The following is a 21,442-nucleotide window of genomic DNA, read 5'->3' on the forward strand; positions in this document are numbered from 1 at the left end:
GATAAACAGCCGTATGTTCAGTTGCTTGCTATATAATTATAATGTTGCTCAAGTTAGTATAAGTTATTATGGAGAATACTAGCAGCAGTAGTGATTGTTACCCACCTTTAAGATAATGGTGCCACTTTATATTAGAGCATCAAAAGATTGTTAGTTGTTATTTTCGATTTTTTTCTTCTTCGTTTTTCTTTTATTATTACTATTACTTTAAATTGTAGTAGCCATGGTATTATGATCATTCTGGGTGCGTTTGTGAATCCTAATAAATAAATAAAAAATGGTATTATGATAATTTTTTGATTGGAATCTGCTGGCGATGAGTTGATCCAAGTGTTTGCCATTAGGCTCGGCGGTCCCAGAGTACGATGGTAAAATTTCAGCCATTAGGTTTAGTGGTCCTGAAATGTCTTTGCCGACAAAATTGAATAGGCTAAATCCTAATATTACTGTCATTTTCAGTGTGAAAACCTGTTCTTGGGGGATGTTCTTCTCATTGCACGTACGAAGTTCGTGTACTGAGGCTTATATTATGACAAAAAAAATATCCGTCTAAATCACACATTTCTTGATGTATGAACCTTAGAGGCTCCTCGTTGCTGCGAAACGTGAATACCAAGTTGGGTGGGGGAAAATTGCAAACTAACACTAATCTCCAAACTATTTCATTAGTTGGCAACATTTCTAAACTATTTAGGAAACTAACATCTCGAGTTTCCTAGACTCGAGTTCATTGTAGCAACTCAAGTATAAGAAACTCAAGATATATGTGCTGGCAATGGAACTCGTGTTTTACACACTCGATTCCCTTTCTTGTTGACCTTTTCTTCCTTCGTTCTTCATACTCTAGACCAACCGCCAAATCAAACCACATAGCAAAAGAAGAAGGAGGAGAAAAGAAAGAACACCCACTAGAACCAAATCAAAAATAACCCCAAGAACAAACCCACAAAGATTGAGCCGATTAAGAAAACTCACATTAAGTCTGAGCTGATTTCCTCGCCCTTCATCGCCGCCGCCGCCGCCATTGCTTTTCTTGTTTGTTGCTTGACTTGCTTCGCTATTTTTATTTCTTCATCATTTTTGTTCTTGTCTTCTCTAGTAGTTCCTCATTTTGGTTCTTGTCTTCTCTGCTTGACTTGGTTGTTCTTCGTTGTTGTGTTGGCTACTCTGGAAAGTCGATTCTTCGTTAAAGTACGAAACTCGAGTCTCTCATGCTCGATTCCTAAATAGTTTAAAACGTTGCAAACTAAGGAAATAGTTTGGAGATTGGTGTTGACATGCAATTTTCCCCAGTTGGGTGCAATCAATCATCCATGATCTCATACGTGACTTTTCCACATTTTAAAATTATGACATTCTTTTTAGTTTTTATAAAAAAGAAACAAAAAACACAAAATTCCTTTTATCTTTTTTTTTTCTTCCTAAAATGTTACATAATTTATTAAAAATTTAATAGATAAATTACATTAATTCTCCTCTAAGATTTAAGAAAATGATACCCTCACAAAAGCAATTTTTTGATCGCATCTCTTTAAGAGTAACTATTTAGGGAAAGTTTGACATTAGTTTTAAGTTTTAGTTTTTAGCTTTTATGTACAACTTTTTTAAAACATTATTTTTTATCCTCATTTTCTCACTTTTTCAAATTCTTTTAAGGCACACTTGAGCATACTTTCAGCAAAAAATTTATAAATAAAAAAAAAAAACTAAATAAACTGTTCCCAAACAGACCCTTAGTATACTAAAGGCATAATATATAATAATTTTTCATCTCTCAAAACTAATAGAAATGACACTTATTTCTTGAAGTTTGTGGCAAATTTAAAAATAAATCATTATCTCTTATAGCATCATAATATTCTATTTTTTAATCGAAAAATCTTAATATTGTTAATTCTAATTGTTAAGCTATGGTTAAAAATTAGAGAAATTATACTTTACGACCCTATACTCCAAATTCTATTTTGTACTTTACATTTTCAAGATGCACGATTAACACTCTAAATTATAACCTGTGTTACATTTTCCATACCGCTGTCAATTCTGTCGTTATCTTGGATGGTATCACGTGAAAAGAGCTAGTTATCCCTCTTTTCAATTCCTTAAATTTTTAAAAAATTAAAAAAAAATAAAACATTTTATCAAGTTACACTTGGTGTAACTCTACGTAATGTTACATCACCCAATTACTTTTTATAAAATTCATATTTTGAAAATCCCACCGTTGAAATATATGTTCTATATAAACATGACAAAACGGGTCTGAATTTTCTGACCTGACCCAAACCCCATTTTTTGACTAGAAGCAAAAACAAGTTGATCCATGATCCGACCCATGTTTTTTATGGGTTAACTCAACCCATGTTTTTATTGGTTAACCCAACCATTGACCCAACCCAAACCCAAACCATTTTTTAAAACTTTTTTTTTGGTAAAAAAATAATAAAATTAAGACAATATTGGTTTAATTGTTTGTTGTGAGCTTTAAGGAAACAATTGAGACATTTACATAACTGTATGCAAATTAATTAAAAGATGAATGGTTGAGCATTCTATAATAAGTAAAAAAATTTAGATATCAAATAGTAAAGTACATGCCAAGATAATCTGGTTACAGTAGAGTTAAAAATATAGATTTAAAATTGTGAACATGTGTGAGAAACATTCACAAATGTAAAAATAGTGAAGTCAAAGTATCAAATTAGCATAAATTATAAATGCTTAGACCTATTTTTTTAACAATTTATGTCCAAAATAAATTATGATATTTTCTAGAGTGTGTGTTGCTTAACAATGATATGATATTCATAAAAGAGACTATGTATAAATAAGTAAACAATCAAACTTTAATATATATCTCAAATTGAAATAGAATGCCAACCACAATTGATAATAGATTATAAAATTAATTTTCAAGATTGTAAATTTCTTATATGTTTTTATTCTATGTCAAATGAGTTATCCAATAAGTCATTTGTAATTTTGTTTTATATTTTGGGATGTTGATACTATGTAGAAATAAAACTTGTGTTTTTTTTTACTTATCTTTGTGTTATTTTTTTTTTAGATAGTAATGTTAGGATTTGTATAATTTTAAAATTATTGAATAAGTATTAATAAATTTAACTGAGTTTATTCTTGATATAAGTGGTGAATTCAAAGTAATGCATTTTACATCAAGTAATTTGTTGCATGACTTTCTAAATGGCAAATACATGTTGTTTTCTTTATAAAAACAAAAAATAAATAAATAAAATTATGTGAAATATACGAGTCAACCTAACCCGACCCGCAACCCGATTGGCCCGCCCCGCCCATTTTGCCATGTCTAGTTCTATTTGTTCTTAACATTTATACCAATTTTCATTTCAATTGGTTGTTATTTACCATTTGATCCATAAAATCATTTTTTATGCATTATTTTAAACTACAAAAACTTGAATTTATGTATTGAATGTTAGAAATATATGTCAACATTTTATGTATTGGCTAATCCTTTGATAAAACACACTTCACATGTAATTGGGTAGATCTAGGATGTGTTTAATACTTCAAGAAACAAGGTTTCAAGTTCAAGTATTAAAGTCATGCAAGTCTGTCTAAGAATTAAGTGAGATAATGCTAGATTTTAAAGCTCGACAGCTAATATTTATCGAGGTTTAAAAACTGCTAAAGCCCGTGGCTCGACAACTAGCTTGATAGATGGCTATATATCAAGGTTTATGAAACTTAGTTTTTCAGAGCTGTTTTTCAGCCAATCCGTGAGTATGTGTTTGAGCTTTCATTTCTCACAACCCTAAACATATATAAGGATTATTTTAAGAGCCGTATTAGGTTGCACAGTCAAAAGCACAATTGTACAAGAGCATAATTCTTCAAATGTGACCAAAAACCTAGTTTGCCCTAGTTCTTGAAGAAGTTGTTGTGTTTGTACACCGTAGGGTTTTGTGACCAGGCAACTTCGTGATCTTTATCGGTTGATAAACAGAAGAACTTTGCAACCAACATCCTTCTTAAGTTGGTGATAAAGTCGCGTACTGGGATTCACGCATCTTTTGGGTAGTCACGTACTGGGAGCCGAGCAATACAAGGAGAGATTGTCACTACAGAACAAGTCCAATTGGGTATTAGGGTAAGGGTTCAACTGTAACTTGGTATAAGGTACTGGGATTCCTTTACTTGTAACCGCTTGTTTTGATAATAGTGGATTATTGGGAGTGGTGACCTTAAAATCACCCGGTGGGGTTTTTGCCGTGTAGGTTTTTCCCATTCATAAACAAATCATAGTGTCATTTAATTTCCACTACATATTTAGTTATTTGGTGATTTGTTTGTACTACCACACTCATTGCATGTAATTAAACCTAATTAATTCACTTGGCTAATTAATTGGTTAATTCATCACAAGGGGTCAATACATTTTTGGCCTATCAAGGGCCATATGTATTGTTTATGTTTTTTAATTTTTGTTCCAAACCATAAAAAAAACATAATCATACATCTAACTCTATATATATAATTAAAAGAAAAGAGAGTTTGAATGATTTTACTTTTATGAGCCATTTTGTGTGTAAATAAAAATAATTCAAATTTATAAGTCACTTATAATATTATGAATATCTACTATCTGTTACTAGGGCTGATCAGGATCCGACTGGCACCGATGCAACTAGCCGGCACTGAACCATTTAGACCGCTACAAATCTCCACCGTAAGTGCCCAACACGGTGGTCAAAGGAGAGTTGAGCATACCAACGATGGCCAGTATGGCGATCGGTGGCTATTTTACAATTCGACGAGAAACCGCATTGCATTGAGTGTGTATATATGCGCTATAATTTAAACATATGTATGATATATTGTATATATAAAATTATATGTTTCAGTGGAGAGAAGGTGGAGTTGTTTCAAGAAAGAAGAAGAAATACAGCGTTTGAGAAACTGGAGTTGTTTATGTTAAGAACGTTAGGGTTGTTGTAAAATTCTTATTTTATATAAGCTGATACCAAAACGACACCATTTTGAACCTAACATTAATTTTAATATCAGTTCCAAAACTATGTTGTTTTGGTATCAGCTTAAAAAAAAAAAAAAAAAAAAAAGGATACACAGCAACGTTAAATCTTAAACCCTAGATTTAGATACCAACCTCTCATTCTCTCATTAGCCGCCCAGTCTCCCTCTCCCATAAACATCTCCTCCTCACCTCTCTCTCTCTCTCTCCTCACTTCTATGCCTCCATTGCTTGTTGCTTTCCAACACCATATTCTGCCGCTTGATGCCATAATTCTTAGAGTTTCACTCTTTCCTCTCCTTTTTGCTATTCTCAAGAAGTTTTGAAGATTTTGAATTTTGATGCTTCTCCTTACAATGCTTTATTTAAGGTATGATTATTTATTTTATTTTCAATGGTTTTGTTTTTATCTTTTATGGATTCAGTTTATTTTTTAAAACAAAAAATTAAGGTTTTTTTTTTAATGTATTTGAAATGGGATATTTTCGAAAGAAAGATTGTGAATTTGTTTGTATTTGTGTGTTTTCTTTTGTTTCTTTTTCATTTGAATAATTGGGTTTTTGGATGATTATGATGGGGTTTGGGACCCATCACATTTCCAACAATCTGTATTTACCAAAAAAGAAAAAACAAATTCAGCAATAATTTAGTTATTGACTATTACTGTAGATTTAAGATTTGCGAAGGGGTAATAAATTTTATCTTTTTAACTTTACATAGAGAGAATAAATTTATAAAGCAGCTTGTGAATAAGCTTGAATTGCTTTGGTAAGAAATGAACTAAGTTTGAACATTAAGTCTAGCTTGGTTATGAGCTGGATGTCAACTTCTAATCGAAATAAAATTAAATCAATAAATCTTAAACTTTTAATACTTAGCTCTAACTAACTTATTTAGAGCATCATCATAGGCTCTGTATTTTCACATTTGGCAAAAATTTAGCTAAATGCTTCCTAAAGCCCTTGTATTAACAGCATCAAGTAGGAAAAAAAAAAAGTGAAGTCACTAGAAACAAAGTCCAAGATGAAGGGGAGCGTTCTTCAAAGTCAATGAACAACTACTCGGCCCATAACACAATAACCAGAATTAGAGTTAAAAAAATAGAGGTGAACGATGTTCAAGTTGACAAATGCCTCTTAAGAAAAAGATGAAGAGGCCATTGTTTCTTCTTTGAAGATGATGACATTTTGTTGACTTGGAGATAATATGGAGAAAGTATCCTATAGGACACTCTCTCCATGTCAGCAACTTATTTGGTGAGCTTTTCCAATCAAAATAGGACACGTGTAACACCTTAAAGTCATATTACCCTCACAAATTTCAATATCCCGGCCAGATCCTTTAAGTTTTATTCATCTAAGTTTTTCAAAATTCAGAATTCATTCTCCTCTCTCTCCTTCTCTTGCTCTCTCTTCCAATTCCAGCTGATGGTCTCTGTCTCTTCCAGTTCCAGCTGATGGTAATCCACCAAATGGCGACGATCCGATGACCGCTCCACCCCGATGACGACACCGCGAAAAGAACCTATATCTTCTCCACTTATACTCTACCATTTTACAAATACCATGGTCTCTAACGATTCCGACAAGTTTTTTCTCAGATTTGCTCACCTAAAGGTAATTTGATCCCATCTCCTTTTCAATTCACTTCATCTCGTGATTTTGATTAAAGTATTGTTGAAATTTTTAAGATTTTTGATAATGGGTATGAAACCCAAGTTGGGTGTGCATGTGTCGATGACCCAGGACAAGAGGGTTGCCGGAGGCAACTCTTTCTTCTTCTTCTTTTTGGATTTTGTGAGTTTGGGTTGGTGAATGCCAGAGGCAATGACTAGTGGGCGTTTGATATTATTTGGGTTACAATATTATGTATGGCTTTTGCTATGTCATAAAATTTAAGGGAAACACAAAGTTGTTTTATATACAAATTCATTCAAATTTCACACTCATAATAAAGAGAAAATGGAATAAGGTATAAAATTTGATTATGTATTCTCTTGCTTAAATTCCACTTTTGGACCCCTCGTCACACTTGGTGAACATGATTGCTTCCTTGGTTTTGGACTGGGTTCTAGATTTCGTTGAACTGGATTACTATTATGAATTTCCCTTTGATTTGTGAATTTTGATGGAGTGGTAGTTGCATTTGTTTGCTTATTACTATTAATATTGGTGGCCAGTTTTTGGTTTACAATCAGTGTTACTTTGGTGGTTTTTGTTGATTGAGTTAATGAAATGGTTTGTCTTTGACTTGGGTTAGCAGATCTTAGAGGGGCTTTTGGATTTGGACGTGGAGGATTTGGATTTGGTTTTCCATTGCTTGCCTTTGGTGCCTCTGAATTGCCACCTTCAAACTGATTGGTTAGAGCATTCTCATTAAAGGTGTTAAAAATGCTAAATGCTATTTTTTAGCATTTTTAACACCTCAAATCATAAAAACCAATCTTTATCATAGCTTTCAAATCTTAAAAAATTTAGCAACTTGCAACAATGAGGTTTTATTACTAACACCTCATTGTAGCAAGTTTCTACCATTTTTAATTATTTTCCTTCTTTCTTTTTCACTGTCTCTCTCGTGCTCTCCATCCCCTCTTGCTTTCATTGTCTCTTTGCCTCTCCGTTTCCATTTCTCTCTACATCTCGAGTTCGTGGGTCTTGGGTGTGGCCGGGATGCGAGCTGGGTGTGGTTGGGTTGAGGTGGTTATTCGTGGATTGTGGGTCTCTATAGTGGTTCATAGTGGGCCTCTGCGATGGTTTGGTGAGTGGATTTTGCGATTTGATATCTGTGAGTTTTAATTTCAGTGGTTTTTGTAGAGTTAATTTAGACCCCTTAGACCACAATTGGATTAACCTAGTTAACAAGCCAAGTTATTACTTAGTCCAAATTCTAGATCTAGGTTAACACAATCAAATAATCATATCAATGTAAACTACGGAATATAAAAACACAAAGATATGATGACCTAGGAAAACTAAATCGGTAAAAAACTTGGGGAGGATTTAACTTAACTATCCTCAAGGTAAACCTGAATTAAAGAATCGAAGTTGTACAATAGCGACTTAGACCACTAACATTTTATTGCTACCCACCAGTAGAAACTTACTGACACGACCACGTGCAAGCTCCGAGACCACGGACTCCTTCTTTCTTGGATTCTCCAGCAAATACAAGTACAAGCACTCCCGCTTGTGTATCTTTAAGCTCTTATGGTAGCAACTAAATGATCATCAAGTTCTTGAAGCAATCTCCTTCTTGATAATCCTAAGCTTGTGTGAAGGCAAGCACCTCTCAGATCTCACAAGAAATTCACACATACAACATAAACAAAAAGACTCTAGAGAGCTTTTGGGTACAAACCTAGATACAAAAAGAGGCACACTCTTCTCTCTCTTAAAACTCTTTAAAAACGTGCTTAGGGTTTCCTTTATATAGTGGGAGAAGTATATCTAAAACCCTAATCCTTAATGGGCTAGAACTGTTGTTTGGACCGACTTAAAATTCTGCAGAAAATTCCTGATGCACGATTTTCGATTGATCGAGTCTATTTTTCGATCGATCGAGTTGTACATAAATAGAACAGTAATTCCCTGCAACTACTCGATTCCAAACTTACAATAAACCAAACTTTGAGCAAGTCTAAACCTAGACTAAATGTTTTGATCATGGTTTGCCAACACAATACACATTGAAATTCTAATACATTAGTCCCTAAGGTCTTAGAACCTAACAGTTTTGATTGATTTTGGTGGGTTTTTGATTTCGGCGGCTGGGTTCGTGGGTTGATTGGGGTGGCTTTGGGTGCTGGGTGTGGGTTGATCGGGGTGGTTCAGAGATGGGTGTGGGTTGATTGATTGGGGTGGTTCAAAGATGGGTATGGGTTGATCCAGGTGGTTTTGGGTCTTTGTTATGATTTTGTGATTCTTTGATTTGTGATTTTTTGGTTTTATGGTTTGCTCAAGGTAAACAATCGTGGTTGAGGGAGAGGATGTGGTGGGTGAATGGTGGTGCGCCTGTTGATCTCGCTGGTGAGGTGTGTGAGGGAAAGGTAGTGGTTGAAGGTCGAGAAGTCTAGGTGCTGAGTTGATTTGTGGGAATTGGTTGATTTGGTGGCTTTGGATTAGAGGTTTTTTTTTTTTTTGTGGATCTGGTTGGTGGCTGGTGGTGGCGATGGTGGGTGGATGTGGTGGTTGTGCTATAGGTGGATATGGATGTGGTGGGTGGATGTAGAGGTTTTTTTTTTTTTTTTTAGTTTTCTATGCTGTTGTTTGTGGTTGTACTGGATTTGGCTAGTGGCTAGTGGCGGCGATGGTGGGTGGATGTGGTGGTTGTGATATGGGTGGGTGGATATGGTGGCCAGCGGCACTGGGTTGAGAAAGAGAGACACAGAGGAGAAATAGACAGAGAGCGGAAGAATAAAAATGAATAAAAAATAATAAAGAAAAAATATTTAAATGAAATGTTAAAAAAAATAGAAGTTTTGATGCAAGGGATGTTGTAAAGTGATGCGTTATATGTTATAAAGTTGGTTTTTGAGATGATAAATGCTAAATTTTTTAGAATCTTTGATGGGAATGCTCTTATATACATATATATCACCCTTTAATCCTAAACTATAGACATAAATATCACCCTTAATTTCTTCCTTCAATTTTGGGTTGAACCGGTGTGTACTCTCTTAAGCTTATGTTAATGTCTAAAATATCACAAACATTGTATCAAGGCCCAAAGCATTACAAAATTGAAATTTAAAACCCATTTAGGCCTTATTTGGACCTCGTGACACATCCCAGTGGAAAAGGGACCCAATGTACTAAGAACTCAAAAATAATGAAACATCATTTATCTTCTTTGAGGATCTCTAACGTCTTATTTGACCTTTTATTTTTGCTTTATTGTTCCTTATTGTACAATACGTATATATCTTGTATGTGTGAATGTGTATGTGTTGTAGGATCCATGTTTTGTGTGCAACTTGGTTCGTAATCAGCCCTATATAGCTGTAGTGAACCAAACCCAGTCCACCAAACCACAAGCATTAGGTCTAGGATCCCTGTTTCTACTTGGGCTTGGGTACTTTAAAAAAAAAAAAAAGAACCCGCAACTTAATAGAAAGAAGTTAATCTTGGAATCATGGTCGAAGTTTAGCATGATTTATTTTTGCTCTAAATTGACCTCACTAAAGTCTTTTCTTTTACCAACCTTTTAACGTTTTGAATTTTTAGATTCTGAAAATTTCCCTGTTTTGATTGCTAAACTTTTGATGTTGTCAACTATTGTGTAGGATACTTGCAAGATCAGCATCTAGCTTCAAATATGGACCTGTATGTTGTGACAACACTATTGGCAAAACTACAATTTTATCGACTAAGTCTAAAGCTCTAGTTGCTCAGAATTATCATTGTCTAAAGTATATTTGTTTAAAATAGCTTGAAGACATTAAGAAGGAAATTGTTGGGAAAATTATTCCCGTTTAGATTTGTTAGAGCAAATCTTTTGTAAACGATTTTTTCTTTTCTTTTTTTGAGTTAGTAAATGATTTGTTATTATAACATAGAATGTTTATTCATGTATAGACTTGTGAAATGGCATCTCATATGTAATACATCCTGCCGAATGGATTGTAATGAATAAATTTAATAGCTTTTGGGCAATATCTCTTGATATGTCTATACTTTAAATGTTCTAACTTCTTATACTGGAATTCTATAATGTCCAATGAATTGTGGACTTTGTCTTTAGCAATTTTCACATCTTTATATTTTAAAGAGGCATATGAATACAATTGACACTTCCATTTGGGATCCGCTTATTTTGCTAAAATTAAAAACTTTTTGCTAAAAGTACTGTCGATAAAGGTAAAAGTTAGCTAAAATAGTATAGTGGAACCATGAATAGTACCAAAAAGTGCAGTGAGATCCATAAATAATAGAAAAATAAGCTGAATAGTAAAATAAGTTGGCAAAATAATCTTTGCCAAACGGACACTAAAACGTTGAAAATGACAGTGAAGATAAAAACATGAATTGAAAAATGATATTAAAGCTAGAATGTAGTTATAACTAAAATTCTTTTATTCATATATCTTGTTTTGGCGGCCAATAAGTATCAGTATTCAAGGGAATGTTAAATAAATTTTTGAGAATGATTTGTTATAACTAGAACTTGTGAACTTTGATTGCTAAACCTTTATGTTGTTTCAATAGTTCACAAGTCCATTACAAATAGTCAAATACTATTTGAAAAACTGCTACAATTACACATGAAGGAAAAGAAAGTGGCAAATAAAACCATAAAGACTGTAGTGAAAGAAATATTCATTCTCATAGATATGGTAAGTGTATAGTTAGCAACTATAAGTTGGAATAGTTTCATAATTCAGATAAAAATATTGTCCAAAAAGCTATTACAAATTGTGCATAATGCTATCTAGATAAAGCGGCTAGAAGTTGTGCATAAAACTATCCAAAAAGCAGCTAGAAGTTGTGCATAAAGCCATTCAAAAAGCGGCTACAAGCTGTGCATAAAGCCATCTAAAAATTTGTTTGTCTTGAAAAAAACTATCCAACATGCTTCACAAAAAAAATTGTCCAAAAACTTGTCTTAAAAGCTATCCAAGATTCTTCAAAGTCTTGTGTCATCATTTGATGTGTTAGAGCTCTACATAAAAAATATCATAATTAAAAAAATAATAAATAATAGAATATGATGAACTTCAGTTATAGAAAGTGCTTGATTCAATTGTGGCAAAAAGAATTTTTCTTGAAACATTCTTGTAGAGCTAACCATAGGGTAATCACAACACATCTCAGGTGGAAAAAACAAGGCCGTAGATTCTCCTAGATAAAGAGGAATATAAACAAAATCAAAATTAATTGATAAAACTATGGAAAACAATATTTGAATTAATAAAACTGAAATTACCATGCATTATAGAACCAGCTTGTGGAACTTAAGAAGTGGTTGCACCTTTAACTCTTTTTTTTTTTTCTTTCCCTTTTCCAACAGAACTTTTATGCTTTAGTTGGTTACCCCCTTTGTTCTCACATGTGGTGGATCAAGAATTGGTTTATCACCAACTAAGAAAATTTGTAAATCATCATCATTTGTAAGATCTTCTTAATGACTTTCTTTACCAACATTTTCTACCTTATTCATAGCCATAATCATCTGTTCAACCTCCCATGTCACTTCACTCAACTTCTTTTTAACAAATTTGGTCACCTCATTATAAGAAGCAACTTTATCAAAAAGATTATACCCCATATGACTTAACTCGCTCATTTGCAATGCACGAGTAGATTTCTCATTTAATTGACATGAATTAGCACAAGTCAACCTCTTCTTTGCATCTCTTCTCCATCTACTTGATATATATTTGTCCAGTATTATGTTCACATTATTCACAAGAAACACCCTTAAAGCATGGCCCCATAACAAGCCCAAAGTCTCAAATAACTTGCAATCACAACAAATAGTCAAATTAGATCGGTTAAAATGCACAATATGTACCCTGTTACTATCACCACCAACTAGTGAAAAAGCAAATTCATCATCAAGATGGTTAGTTTCAACACAACTCAATCCTATACCTAAAGAGAACTCATCTTCAAACATTTTAAACAAAACAAGAGTATAAACATTAACAGCATGCTTCAACATACCTCCATACCTGTTAACTTTTGTAGGGACACCATTCTTGCAACGGAAATCTTCATTTGTTTCTTCTTGAAGCATTTGTGCCACTTTTTCCTCATAAAATTCAATAACTTGAATAAGCGGCAAATAATTTTTCATGATTTTATGAAAAACACTATTTATGCTCTCACTTCGTTGGGTGGACTTCATCTTTGCTGAAAAGAAGTCTACATTAAAACTTGGACACCACTTTTCTTGAACATGTTATAACCTATTAAGCCAATCATTATTTTGTTGCTTATGCTTCTCAATCATCTCACTCCAAGTTGACTCCATTACATTCATATTTCCGTATAAGCATTTATTGAAACTTTCATGGAAATCATGATTTTTATAAAGTCTAGCAATTAAACAAATTTGATGTCAGGACTTAGGGAAAACCTCCTTAATTGCATTTGCCATTGCTTGGTCTTGATCTGTAAAAATAAATATTGGTTGTTTACCTCCCATTGCAGTAAAAAAAAATAGTCTCAAACAACCAAATAAATGACTCAATAGTCTCATTTACTAGAAATGGTGCACAAATTAAGTTGTACTTATTGGTTCGATAAGTAGTATAAAAAATAACATCTCCAAAAGAGTCGTAATCTAATTTTGACCTATCATCTCTTCAAAAGAAATTTGCCATTCTATTATGTTGATCTACTTGCATTGAATAGAAGAACAACAGATCTTCACTTTTCCTTTTTTTTGAAATGATTAATGATACTTTTCCCATCTCCAACTTCAATTATTTCTTTTCTTATAGTCCGCAAGAAGTTGTGACAATCTCACCTTAAGAACCCAAGATTATTTGCACCACCAACTTCCTTTGCTAAAAAGGAGTATGACTTTGTTGCTTTTATACCCGCACCAACCATATTGCTAAGTATATTCCCATGTCTACTATGCACCTTTCTACCCAATCGCAAATTACACCTTTCTTCAGGACTTGCAAATTCATGAGTATGTATATCATTGAAATGTGACATAGTCCAAATATCATCCTTCACATCAAACTGAATCCTAGCCCAACAACCTGTCCTTGTCTCTAAATGATTGTATTTTTTTCACATTAAAAGGGTCTTCAAACTCTTTAAAACCTTCTTTAGAACACACAAATTCTCCTTGCCTAACAACACCATTTACTATTCGTCTAGCTGCTTTTTGAATGCTAAACCCCTTCTTTAAAGTGTATTCATTATACATGTTATATGCTTCTTCTTTGGAATTCACTTGCATTCCTATTTTGATTTCACCACTTTCAACAAAAGTTACATTCTCAATATTTTCTCCTTCATCATTGCCTCCATCCACATCAATGACATTCTCATTTTTTTTCTCCATCATTGTTCTCAGCCACATCAATAACATTTCTTTGAAACTCAATTGCATTAGTCTAACTGAAACAAGAAAAAAAAAAAGAAAAAAAGAAAAAGAAAAAAGCATTGCATAGAAACAATTAGAAAAGACAAAGGGGAGGTTTCAAAAAATTAAAAGAAAAAAAAAAACATACATGACCACAAAATTCAAAGAAGGGAAGGGGGCAATGCTCCTATATCTTAGCCATAAACACACGACACACTCAACTGGGCATCGACCCATAATCAAAATATTATAATTTCCACCTAACTCAAATACTAACAGAGTATTTACTGTATTTCCTCAAATACCTTTTTTTTTATACGTAATATTTCATCAAAACTTATATTACAAATGAGAATGAATTGTTAAAAATTAGTAATTCATACTTGTCGATCAAGAATCAAATCCTCCAATTAAAGACAAAGGTCTTGCATAGCAACAATATAGAAATTAAAAAAAAAAAAAAAAAAAAACCAATCAGATTTTTCAAAATGAATAAAAAATGGAATAGCCACATAACAAACTTACTATTGGTTCAATAAGGCCCTAATTAGAAATGAAGGAACCAGGTTCCTTTTTTGAGGTCTTTTGACGAACTTAAAAAAAAAAAATTAGTGCTATAAATAAAAGAAATGGATGAACTTTGGCAAAGAAATGATACAATGCAATAACAAAAAAACCAAAAATGTGACTTCAAAATATCCTCACCAAATCTAATCACATTATTTTTTTTCGGTGGATTTTGAAATAGAGGTGAGGTGGGTGGTTGAAACAGTCGGTCCACCGCCATTCAATTGAAAAAACCTCTACAACGGTGTTTCGCGGTGTTGCCGTCAGGCTAGAGTAGTTGTCGAAACTTTTTTTGGGTGGAGCGAGATTTTTGGCAACGGCAAATGTGATTTTCTGTCGGCGGCTAGAAGTGATATAGAGTGTATTTCTTGTTTTTGAGAGAGTTGTGTTTTTGAATATTGAAAAAAAGAAAAACAATTGGTGTTTCAGTGACAAAAAGTGGGAAAAATTGGGGGCTATTGAAAACTTTAAGAGTATTATGGTATTTTTATTTTGCTACAGATATCCAATTTTTAGTGGGTAGTCTCACCAAACAAGTGGCAGACATGGTTAGAGTGTCCCATAGAATACTTTCTCAATTAAGAAAGACTAAGGGAAGAAAAAAACAAATTTGTGGAGAGATAAAAATAATAAAAAGCTAAAAAAATATTTAAATAAAATGAGGAAGGAATAAAGAGTAAAGTAAGGGTTTTTTTTATATATTATAAACTGGTCGCTAACCCGTGCGATGCATGGTATAGTTAGCGCAAAAGTTATATATGTTTACCTTCAATGGAACAATTGGTTATAAACACATTTGATTCAAAAAGGATAAAGATAAATTAAAAAGGGTAGTCAATTTTAACTTTCATCTCAAATGTAATTTAAGAATAAACTTTTTAATAAGACAACAAAATTTTACATATCTTGAGAAAAACCATAATGTATTTTTTTTTATAAGCTAAACAAAGGCATGCTAATTATGTTTTTACCACGCTATCCATTTCCACAAACAAATGATAGATGTAAGAGAAAACATGACAAAGAGACTTAAGCAAGCTAAACATCAAATTTTAGAAGGAATCATACATGATCCACATATACATCATCACACACAATAAATGCCTTTTCTCCACCAAGCTCAAGCCTAATTGGCATAGGTTTCTTGAATCATCTATCATTATCTTTCAAAATAGCAAGCATATCTTTTGGGTTGTCCTCAGTACCATACCTTTCCATAACGTATTGTTGTGTCAAGCATGCCAACACAGTGAAGAAATAGCCACCAGTGCAGATGCTCTCACCAATCATAGAAGTTGGAAGATGCCAAAATGTGACGTTGCAAAAGATACCACTGCTACATCATACTTCATAGAAATGTGATAATTAGTTACAAAATAGAAGATTAGCCTAACAACAAGAATTATAAAGTTCTTGTAAGAAGCCTAAGTTTTAGCAAGAAGTTTGGGAGCTTACTAAATAACAAAGATTCCCTCTTTCATCTTGTTCTACTTCAATTCCATTACTCTCCCACTCAATCTCAAAAGCACTACCTAAACTACCATTCTCTTACTCTAACACCCATCACAAATTGGCAACAAAATTCATTCCCATGCTTCAAGTTCATAAGTTCTGTAAATGACATGAAATGTTAAAAACTATCACAAGTTTCACTATCACAATTGAAACTTTCATGACTAACTCTTTTATATGCTTACAATTAATCATTAAATAGGAAGATAAACACTTGATAGATCTCATTTACCTACTTTTCCCAAGTGCTTCAACATCTTCCAAATAACCTTTTTTTTATTTTATTTTCTATTATTATGGTTACATCTTCTAAATAACCTATGACATTGGTGTCGATGATACGAAAAATCAGCAGTTGAGCTCCTCGCCGTAGAGGATGGACGAAGCTGTGATTGGGATTGTCTCTGTTGGATGAAACTTGCAAGAATGAACTAGGTGGAAGAGTAACACGCCGGTGTGGCGTTAGCCAAACCGCCTCCAATGCTTAAGTCAGTAAAGGAGAAGGATTTTAGAGAGAAACAAACTGAAGAGTGATTTTCATAGAGTATTTGTGTGTACCGTTCACTTATGTTGCTTTCTCTTTTATAGTTGTGTGGCTCATTACAAGGCAGTGAATCGCTATATTTATGCTCAACGGCTAGTGCATTACGAAATCTTTGTCTGAAGTTCACAACTCACTCTATGACCGTTGCTCCATCCATTACACTTTGTCATCAATGAGCATAATAAATGCATGACGTTGTCTCTTGGTTAATGACGGTTTTAGCTTAATGACAATTGTAAATTTCTGACTCATCAGGTGTGATGATTTAAAAAATAAAAATAAAAACTTGAACTGGATTTTATCCCGCTTAGATTGGTTACCACGATCATCTATGCCTATAACCTTGAGATTTTGGAAATCTAACAGAGCCAAGTCAATTAGCAGTTCACAGTGCAATCCATTAGCCCCTACTACTAACACTTGATAGATTTCATTTACCTACTTTGCCCAAGTGCTTCAACATCTTCCAAATAACTTTTTTTTTTTTTTCTATTTTATTATATGGTAACATCTTTTAAATAACCTATGACATCAGTATGATCAATTTAAAAAAAAATGAACTGGATTTTTTCCCTAAGATTAATTACCTCGATCTTGTCTCTCAACTACCAGGGATGGAACTTGGATTTGAACCTAGGGGGGGCCAAAGCATAAACCAAAAAAATTTCAAGTGACATGGTTTATTAAAAAAGAAATCATGGTAGACAGAACAATTGCACTTTATTACCAAAATATTTAAGTCAAGAAGGAAATAATATGAACCAAAATAGTTGAAAGTTACAATATGATATTCTAACCTTTTCGAAGAAGAAGAGGACTTTGGATCTCTAGATTTTGGGTAATTGGAATTAATGTGTTGATTTTATCACGTTGACCAACTCACTAATATGATAAACTCATACTTTTGGATGTAACTGAAAATCACACTAATGAAGTTTTCAAAACTTTGTATGAGGATTTTAAAAATTGGGGTATTAATATTAAGAGTTGGCAATGCTACATCTGAAGGAAAAATGCATGTATGCAGCTGAAAAATAAACGGATCTACTTCATTCATAAAAGTTAACATGTATTATATAAGTTTTAGAATTTGAGAACAAGAGAGTGTACCTTGGAGTGGTGAATTTCAAAACCGAAGATCAGAAGCGCTTGGGAACACTTTCAATCTTCACTCAAATTCACTAACGCCCAAGATATGTGGTCTCTCAATCAGTTCCAAAGGGAGAAAATGTCAAAGTGTCTAATACTTCTAACACCACTTCACAATAGTGTTCTTCCAAAAAACTCTACAGAAAATTCTGTATATTTCTCCCTTTGTATCTAACCGATTATCTAATTGGGCTGGCCTTTTAGGCCTTTCCAATTGGGCTTAAGTGTGTGGCTTGGAGTGGGACCAAGACACTAGCTCCAACGGGCCATGGGCTTTTCTGTCAACTCTTGACAAGTCCAAAGTTACCATTAACTATATTTAATACTACTATATAAATATAGTTGCACTTTAGGCCTTATCTATAAATTATATCCCAAGATTTTATTGTACATGCAACCCCTTCATAAAATATTCGTAGTAATACAAAGTCATGAAAGAAGACTGTCACTTTGTAGATTACTACATCTTAATTCCTTGAGTACCCGGTTTAATCCTTTAAAGTTATTCATTATATATATATATATATATATATATATATATATATATATATATATATATTTATGAAATAACAATCCCATTAAACTTATCTCAAGGGAATATTTTATATCTCCGTTAAGAGACTATGAATTCCATCTTGAGAATATATTTTCTATCAACGATAAATGTGGTTGCCTAACATACTGAGGTTTGACCGTTACTCTAAATCTCACTCCTGATATGTCAAAGCAACCTACACCTCATGATTAAGTCCATTATTCTCTCAAGATTAAGAGTTCATGCAAATATAAGTCGTGAGTTTATTATTCATTTAACAGTCGTTGGAAGAATAATAAACCTCACACGGTCCAGTTCAATATGTTTTAACTCTTCAAACATATCAACATACCAACTAAAAATCTCCATTTCCATGATCAAGACAAATCATCTTAGTTGATATGTTATAGTCTTCGCAGATGAAATGCCCAATTTTCATCACCGACTATGAACTACATTTTGAGTTTACAAGAAACTTGTGATTTACATCTTCTGTGACTAAATCACATACAATGCATCTCATGGATTATATGATAATGTCCGAATATTCATGTTACCATTATTTTTAGATAATAAGAAAACAATTTTATTAAACACAACATTAAGTCATACATAATGTCATTCATAATAAAATACATAGCATCATACAATAGGATTTAAGGGCACACATCCTAACAATCTCCCACTTGCCCTAAAGACTATTGTGCACTAATGTATCTCCCATCTCCTCCAAATGTGACTCAAAAATCCTTTGAAGTAAGGCTTTGGTAAAGGGATCCGCTAGATTCTTTGTATCTCCCATCTCCACGAGCAACAATGTCTCGAATGATGTAATACTTTCTCTCTATGTGCTTTCCTTTCTTGTGATTCCTTGGATCCTTGGATTGTGCAACCGCTTCACTATTGTCGTAGAACAATGTAATGAGAACTTGCTCAATTCTCACAACACCAAGATCAGAAAGGAATTTCTTAAGCCAAACAGCCTCTTTTGCTGTTCACAAGCAGCAACATACTCGGCTTCCATGGTGAAGTCAGCAATACAAGATTGCTTAACACTCATCTAGCTTATGGCTCCATCTCCTAAGGTGAAAACACATCCCAATGTGGATTTTCTAAAATCTAGATTCGACTGAAAATCCGAATCTGTATAGCCAATGAGAATCAAATCCTCACAACGGTAAACAAGCATATAATCTCTCGTTTTCCGTAGATACTTGAGAATATGCTTCACAACTTGCCAGTGTTTAGGTCCTGGATTTGATTGATATCGGCTGACCATGCCAACTGAATAACAAATATCCGGTCTAGTACAGAGCATGGCATACATGAGACTTCCCATAACAGAAGCATAGGGAACTTGTCTCATCATGTTTTCTTCTTCTTGAGTCTTAGGCCTTTGGTCATCAGATAGAGGAATTCCATGTCTAAAAGGAAGTAATCATTTCTTGGAGTTTTGCATGCTAAACCGTTCTAGAACCTTATCTATATATCCAATTTGTGACAAACCCAACATCCTATTCTTTCGATCCCACCAAAGCTTGATCCCTAGAATATAGTTAGCTTCGCCCAAGTCCTTCATATCAAATTGGCTTGACAACCAAACTTTAACCGATGACATTACCCCTACATCATTTCCAATGAGTAAAATGTCATCTACATAAAGTACTAGGAACATTACTACTTTATCTTGATGTCTTTTATACACACATGGTTCATCAAGATTTTGTTCAAAACCAAATGATTTGATTGCTTGATCAAATCTGATGTTCCATGACCTAGATGCTTGCTTAAGTCCATAAATGGACCTTTTCAACTTGCATACCATATGCTCTTGGTTCTTTGCTATGAAATCTTCCAGTTGCAACATGTAGATTTCTTCTTCAAGATTGCCATTTAGAAATGCAGTCTGGACATCCATTTGCCAAATTTCATAATCATAATGAGCAGCAGTGGATAAGAGAATTCTGATAGATTTAAGCATGGCTCTTGGCGAAAAAGTTTCATATAGTCAATGCCTTCTTTTATGTATACCCTTTCGCCACTAGTCTTACTTTAAAGGTTTCAACCTTTCCATCTATCCCTCTCTTCCTCTTGTAAACCCATTTGCAACCAACAGGTTTAATGCCGTTAGGCACTTCTACAAGATCCCACACATGATTGGAATACATAGAATCCAATTCAGATTTCATAGCTTGGACCCAATGATGTGCATCTATATCATTTATTGCTTCATCATAAGTGTAGGGATCCGATTTAGCCTCTTCAGAGATAGCTTCATAAGTTTCTCCCAAACCTATGAATCTCACAGGAGGCCGAACAATTCTCCCACTATGACGGGGCTTATGTGTACTAGACATCTCATGAGTCGTATCTTGTGGTGTATCTAATACAACCACATCATCCCTAGTTTTATCCAACGGTTGTTGATTTACAGATTCATTCATTTCAGCCAATACAATACTTCTAGTAGTAAAATTATTCATATAGTCATTTTCCAAAAATCTAGCATTTGTACTAACAAAAACTTTGTTATCATTTCGACTATAGAATAAATAACCCCTAGTTTCTTTTGGATAACCCACAAGAAAACATACTTCTGATTTTGGTTCCAACTTATCAAGCTTCCCCTTTAGCACATGTGCTGGACAACCCCAAATGTGGAGATACCTCATACTAGGCTTACGCCCACTCCACAATTCCATGGGTGTTTTGGGAACAGATTTTTTATGGAACGAAATTCAAAAGATGTATTGCTGTATCTAAGGTATACCCCCAAAAAGAAACTGGTAAAGTTGAATAACTCATCATGGACCTTACCATTTCCAAAAGAGTCCTATTCCTTCTCTCTGCTACACCATTTTGTTGAGGAGTTCCAGGTGCAGTCAATTGGGATATAATCCCATTCTGAATTAGGTAATCCTTGAAATCCCCAAGAAGGTATTCGCCACCTCGATCAGATCGAATGGCCTTTATGCATTTGCCTAATTGATTCTCAACTTCAGCCTTAAATTCTTTGAACTTTTCAAAGGCTTCGGACTTCCGTCTCATTAGGTACACATAACCATATCTTGAGTAATCA

General features: G+C 33.7%; 1 long non-coding RNA gene and 1 pseudogene across 1 annotated transcript; one reads left to right on the top strand and one right to left on the bottom strand.

The window, feature by feature from the left end:
• The first annotated feature begins 6,131 nt into the window (after window positions 1-6,131).
• Window positions 6,132-10,751, top strand: LOC142634288 (uncharacterized). The gene is made up of 2 exons (XR_012844102.1): window positions 6,132-6,630; window positions 10,296-10,751. It is a non-coding gene; the product is annotated as an uncharacterized LOC142634288 (long non-coding RNA).
• Window positions 10,752-12,031: 1,280 nt separating this feature from the next.
• Window positions 12,032-14,059, bottom strand: LOC142635267 (protein FAR1-RELATED SEQUENCE 5-like; annotated as a pseudogene).
• Between the last annotated feature and the right edge of the window lie 7,383 nt (window positions 14,060-21,442).

Source organism: Castanea sativa, chromosome 5 (assembly GCF_040712315.1).
Source record: "Castanea sativa cultivar Marrone di Chiusa Pesio chromosome 5, ASM4071231v1".
NCBI lineage: Eukaryota > Viridiplantae > Streptophyta > Magnoliopsida > Fagales > Fagaceae > Castanea > Castanea sativa.